This window comes from Chrysochloris asiatica, unplaced genomic scaffold (genome assembly GCF_000296735.1).
Source record: "Chrysochloris asiatica unplaced genomic scaffold, ChrAsi1.0 scaffold00037, whole genome shotgun sequence".
NCBI classification, from domain to species: Eukaryota; Metazoa; Chordata; class Mammalia; order Afrosoricida; family Chrysochloridae; genus Chrysochloris; species Chrysochloris asiatica.
Genome location: NW_006408555.1, coordinates 2463106 through 2470080, shown reverse-complemented (window position 1 = coordinate 2470080; position 6975 = coordinate 2463106).

Sequence of the window (6975 nt, the reverse complement as noted above, 5' to 3'; positions counted from 1 at the left end):
TTTGGTTGGGAGTCTTTTGATGACTTGGTCAATTTCTTCTACTGTTATGGGTCTGTTTAGGTTTTCTATTTCATTGTATGTAAATTTAGGTAGGTTGTGTTTATCCAAGAATGTATCCATCTCTTTTAAGTTTTCAAATTTGTTGGAGTACAGTTCTTCATAGTATTCTGTTATTATTCTTTTGATTTCCTTTGGTTCTGTTGTGATATCACCCATGTGATTTCTAATGCGTGTTATTTGTGTCTTCTTTCTCTTTTCTTTCGTTAGGTTTGCCAATGGTCTGTCGATTTTATTAATTCTTTCAGAGAACCAGCTTCTTGTCTTGTTGATTGTTTCTATAGTTTTTCTGCTTTCTATCTCGTTTATTTCTGCTCTGATCTTTACTATTTCCTTTCTTTTGGTGACTGTGGGTTCCCTCTGTTGGTCTGTTTCCAATTGTCGTAGATGTTGTGTTAATGTGTTAATCTTAGTTCTTTCTTCTTTTTGGGTGTGTGCATTTATTGCTATAAATTGTCCTCTCAGCACTGTTTTCGCCGTGTCCCAGAGATTTTGGTATGTTGTGTTTCGTTCTCACTGATTTCGAGAAATTTTGCAAATTCATGTTTGATTTCTTCTACTACCCAGTCGCTTTTTAGCAGGGTGTTGTTCAATTTCCATGTTTTTGTCTTGGTTTCTTTGGTTTCTCTATTGTTGATTTCTAATTTGATAGCATTGTGGTCTGAGAAGATGCTTTGTAGTATTTTGATATTTGTAAATTTATGTAGACTTGTTTTGTGGCCTAAAACATGGTCTATTCTGGAGAATGTTCCATGTGCGCTTGAAAAGAAAGTGTATTGTGTAGTTGTTGGGTTGAATGCTCTGTATACATCTATAAAGTCTAGTTGGCTAATTGTGTTGTTTAGTTCTTCTGTGTCTTTGTCAAGTTTCTTTCTGGTTGTTCTATCCATTTTTGAGAGTGTTGTATTAAAGTCACCCACTATTATTGTAGATTCATCTATTTCTTCAAATCTTGAGAAGCAATTTTTAAATATTTAGTTGGTGCTGCAGGGTAAGCACTGGACTGCTAGCCAAAAGCTTGGGTGTTCAAATCCACCAGTCACTCCTTGGAGACCCTACACAGTCACTATGTGCTGGAACCAACTGAAAGGCACTAAACAACCACAAAGGACTTACAAGTAGTGGACAGATGAGACTGTTGGCTCCCATGACAGTTTACAATTGCAGAAACCATATACCGGGGAACTGTGAGTCAGAGGTGACTTGATGTCAGCAGGTAATCACTCCCTACAGAGTCCTGGTGGTGCATTGAGTTAAGTGTTTGACTGCTAACTGCATGATCAGTGGTTCAAACCCACCAGCCACTCCACTAGGGACAGATGAGGCTGTCTGAGCCCATAAAGATTTTCAGTGTTGGAAACCCTCGGGAGAAGTTCAGCTTGTGATTTTTGGTTAAAGGCTGAATTCGGCTCTCACCCACTAGCTGACAGCATGTGCTTCAGAATGTTAGTGGGACTCACGCCTCTGCCTTCAAAGCCGTCCCCCCGGGGCTGACTTTCTCATGACAGAGGCGAGGGGAAGAGGCTGCCGGCAGACATGACAAGTGGAGTCAGTCGTTTGAAATGAGGCAAGTCTGTCACCTGCCAACTGGTTCCCCGTAAGTCGTTGACAGTGCTATTAACAGCTGGACTTCAAAGTGCGGTCAGGCCGGAGGAGGCTGGGGCCCTGCTCAGCGTCAGCGTCAGCGTTTTCATGCCGTCCTTAGCAAGGGTCCGTTTACATGCACATTGACTGCTGATAAAGAATGAATGTCTGAGGGTCGTCAGTGCTCTGAAGAGCTCAGCTCATCAGGCACGGACTACTAGAGACTCTCCTGATGGCACTTTTAATCCACCTCTGAACTCCACTGGCCTTGAACTTCACACAGGTAGTCATGTCAGGGGCCTGAAGTTGTCATGGCTCAGTGTTCTGGAGGTCAGGGGACCCAGGCTCACGTCCAATTCAACCTTTAGCTAGCTGTGTAGCCGAGTGGCTTTTGCTCTAAGATGAGATTGCTCAGGAAAGAGACCCAGGATAAACAAAGTACTGCTTAAGAAGATCAAAGTTGGAAGCCTCTCACTCCCAGATTTCAAAATGTACATGGCTACAGTGATCAAAACCTCCTGGTACTGGTACAGTGAAAGACACATAGATCAATGGACCAGAATTGAGAATCCAGAAATTAACCCATCCACATACAGCCAACTGAGCTTTGACAAAGGGCCAAAGTACACTGAGTGGGGAGGAGATAGTCTCTTCAACAGATGGTGCTGGCAGAACTGGAAATCCATATGTGGAAGATTGAAGCAAGATGAGATTGCTCTGGGGTTCCCCAGCTGTCTTCCTGCAAGAGTGATCAACCCGGTGTTCATCCCAGGAAACAGCTCAGGCCTTACTTCCTGCTCTGATGCTGGATGCCATCGAGTTGATTAAGATCCATGGAGACTCCATGTAACAACCATCCCATAGGGGTTCTAGGTTTCTGTCTTCCTTTCTGAGAAGCATAGTGTGAAGTCAACTTTTTGGTTAGCAGATGAGTGGTTAATCATTTTGCCACCAGAGAGAGTTCTTTGCTTCTGGCTGCAGACTTAACAGCACCAGTTCAACCAGGCCGTGTAGTTGATTCCATCTCATTGCAACCCTGTAGAGGTTTTCTGAGGAGTGGCTGGTGGGTTTGAACCACCGATGTTTCCGTCATCAGTCCAGAATTCATCCTTCGGGCCACACCAGAGATGTGACAACACAGGTACTGCTCACATGCCAGGTATGGTGAGTGATAGAGACTGACGTTTGTCACAAGGCGCCGCTCCAAGAAACAGCTTTTTCACCATGCTGGAAGGTGGGTTGGAAGCATTGCTGGAGATCGGAGCCCTCGTGGGAGAACTCGTACTGCTGTTTTGCTCGTGTGCTGAGTTTATCTTGAGTCACAATGACCCCACTCACAGCAGAACAAAACACTGCCTGGTCCTGCGTCATCCCCACAGTTGTGTTTTCACCCATTGCTGTTGGATCTCATCAGTAGTGTTCTGGGTGCATGACTTCCAGCGAGGTGGGAAGGGGATAGTGGCTGAGAGGAAATGGCCTTTCAGTCCACTTGATTTCTTTATTGTACATTCCATGTTGTTGTTGATGATGCTGACCCCATACACCATGGAATGAAACATGTCCTGTCCTGCCCACCTTCATGGTCAGTGTGGATTGGACCATCATGCTCCATTGAGTTCCACTGACTGATTTTCACAAGTACATCTCCAGGCCTTTCTGGAAAGCTAGTCCATCTTAGTCTTCGGTTCAGCTCTGCTGAAATCTGTTGGGTGTCAGCCCCCACTAACAGACACATGCTGGCTGCATATGAAGTGAACTGGCTGGGAATTGAACCTGGGTCTCCCACACAGGTGAGAAATTCCAGTGCAGAGCTACCAGGAAAGACAGACACTACCATGATGTGAGGTCTCAGGGATGACGTCTAGCCAGTGCTGGTCAAACTCTCTTGCACGCCCCCTGAGGGTCCTGTTGCAACGCCGAGTATGAGAGTAATCTGCATGGAGTTCCCAGGCTGATGCTGCTGGTCGGGACCGAGAAACGAGCTCTCGGAGGCAGTCTCACACCTCCGGTGTAAGTAACAAGCAGACGTGTAGAAGAAGCCAACTGAACAAAGGGCAGGAGGACAGCCTGAGGAAGGGGTTTCCGGAGTCCACACCTGGACCCTCCTTTCCTGTGTCCCTGGAAGTCTACATTCTGGATAATAGTCTCCACCAGTTGTTGGAGTAGAGAAACGATGGAATTGCCTCGGAGAGAATCTGATTCTTCTCGGGGACAATGACTGTAAGCCAGCCCAACCCCAACCCTTCCTTTATCCCAGTCCACCATGACTCCAAGTTAGAGTCCAAGTGTTTCTTCTTACATGGGACCAACTGTCAAAATTCCCCTGTCCTTCAACCTACTCCCTCTCCAGGGATTTCAGGGTTTTGTTTGTATGTTTAGGTTTCTTCTCTTCCAATTACACAAGCATTAACATAATCCGAGACATCATCGAATACATGAATGAGACAAGTGTGATGTACTCTCATGTCAGAAGGAGGCGCTGATTGAATGACCTTCAAGGCAAGGAAGATGGTATATTTGTTGCCATAACACTTCAGGTTTTTGCACGGAAACCACAGGCGGCGATCCTACAACAGCAGTTATAAGTATCACGCATTGCTGCTGAGTCCAGAGAAGAGAGGACTGCTCCATCGGGTTTCGGAGCCTGAAATCTTCTTTGCTCTTACTTTTTAATTTTTTAGTGTGAATTGGTGGATTTAGACACATGTTATTTCATGTCATTGATTACTGTCCCTGTGATGTCATGCCATCCCAGTTCCTCCCTGCGTTTCCTGTTAGCATTCTGCCTCTGCCCTAAGCTTTCTGAGCTTTGTGCTTGAGCAAATGCTGTCCTTATCCTCTGAAACAGTTGAGGAGCCTAGGAAGTGTGCACCTCCCTGGTGTTCTTGCTCATCTGATATTATTGTTGTTGGGTGACATTGAGTCAGTTCTGACCACATACAGGATTTCCGAGAGTGGCTGGTGGGTTTGAACTGCTGACCTTATGGTCAGCAATCCAATGCTTATCCTACAGCTACTGTTTGGCTGAAAATCGAGCCATGGGGATGAATTCATTCCCAGATGTGAACAGTGATGAAGGACCCTCGTCTCCAGGGTCCCCGTGTATCCATACGACCAGCAAGCCTGGTCTTTTAAATGGACCTGAGTTTTTTCCCCACAGTTTTCTCACACTCTCTCTAGGAACTTGTAATGTGATCCCTTTCCGAGCAGTTGGTGGTGGGAACCAGGCACCATCTAGTTCTTGTGTCAGGACCGTGAAGACTGATGTCCACATGGTCCGTGTGTCAGGCCATTGGACTAAATGGTTTCATTTTTTACTACCTTTCTTTCCTCTGCACCGGGAGAGACCGACACCTTAGATGAGCACTCAGGGATAACATCCCAGTTGCCACTCACCAAAGTAGGATGCAGAAAGTTGTCTTTGTGGCCTAGGTTATGCCAATTGACTTTTGTGTCGTCTGAGACCCAAGGCCCAGCCACTCATTTCCTCAAGGTGTTTGGTTATGTCCAGAAAGTTGTCATAACTTTGCCTCTTGTATGCTGCACCCCCATATTCATGGATATATTCGCAGCTAAGGTAAATACCAAGGAGCTCTGGTAACATAGTGCTTACGAATCGGGCTGTGAACCTTAAGGTCAGCAGTTTGAAACTCCCAGCTGTTCCATGGGAGAAAGATGAGGCTTTCTGCTCCTGTAAAGATTTACAACCTCGGAAACTCTGTACAGGGTCGCTATGAGTCGGAACCGACTCCACGGCACATAATAACAACAAAAGGTAAATACCGGTATACAGGTAGCCTCTGTCATACCTGTGTATACTTGTGGGTAGCGTCTCTTTCTGTATATCACACAGAGCACGCCTACTGCAGGATTGTGTGTTTACTTCTGTGACCTTGAGCTCTTGCATGCCTGCCCACGTCTTGCTCTGCGACACTGTCATCTTTATTGAGGTACACTGCCCATCTTTCTCCCGGGGAGCAACTGGTGGGCTGGACTGCTGACCTTCCAGCTAGCAGCAAGTGCTTAACCACTATGTCCCCAGGGTTCCTTAATTATAAACGTCAAGTGGTCTAAGTATGGAGAGCAGAATACTGATTTTGAAAAGGAAATACATACATATATTGTTGTTCAGGGCTGTTAAGTTGGTTCTGACTCCCAGCGACGCTGTATAGGGTTTCTGGAGAGCGGCTGGTGAATTTGAATCGCCGATCCTGTGATTCAAACCGACTTTTTGGCCCAGTGCTTATCTTATAACGCCATACCAGGACTCCACATATATATACACATATGTACATGTATGTATACATATGTGTGTGTGTGTCTGTATGTGAGGGAATGATAATGTGCCACATCAGGTCTCCATCCATACACATGGCGCTGTAGGATAAGCACTTGACTGCTAGGTCAGTGGTACAAACTCATCAGTCACTCCTAATCAGGGTCACTAGGAGTCAGAACCAACTCAACAGCATTATACAACAGCAACACCATACAGATATATATATATATGCAGAGAGAGCCAGAGTTCTTGTGTGGTGCTTTAAGATAAGCCCTGGACTAATGAAATTTGGAGGTTCAAACACATCAGCTGCTCCTTGGAAACCCTATCCCGGGTCGCTATGAGTCAGAACCGGCTCAGTGACACTCAACAACAGCCTGTGTTCCATAGAAAAAGCCTCAGGAAAAATTGCAATAAAATCTTAACATACTGCTGGTAGGGGGCAGAGGGTGTTTTTATCATCTTATTTGTCCCTCAGTAAAGGGATCAGAAAGGAACACTGCTCGTTGTTGTTGTTGTTGTTGTTGTGTGCTGTGGAATCGGTTCCGACCCATAGCGACCCTGCACAGGGTTTCCGAGGCTGTAAATCTTTACAGGAGCAGAAAGCCTCATCTTTCTCCCACGGAACAGCTGGGAGTTTTGAACTGCTGACCCTGAGGTTCGCAGCCCGATTCATAGCCACTACGCTACCAGAGCCCCTTTAACTACTGCACTGGTGGGGCAGTGCTTAAGAGCGCTAGGGTACTAATCAGAAGGTTGACGGTTCACACCATTCAGTAGTCCCTTGGGAGAAAGACGTGGAATTCTGCTTCAGTAGAGACTACAGCTAGGAAACCCTATGGGTTGGAGTTGATCCCACGGCACCCCAAAGCACAAGTGGAGGGCTCTGGAGTCCGATTTCTGGGCTTGTGTCTCAGCTCCACTCTCAGCAATTTCTGATTCTGAGCAAAGTTCTGCCCCTTCTGGGTGCCTCCGTGTCCCCACTGTAGACGGAGGAATAATTCTGTTCCCTGCTTGCCAAAGTGAAATGGTTAGCAATGGGAGAACGTGAAGTT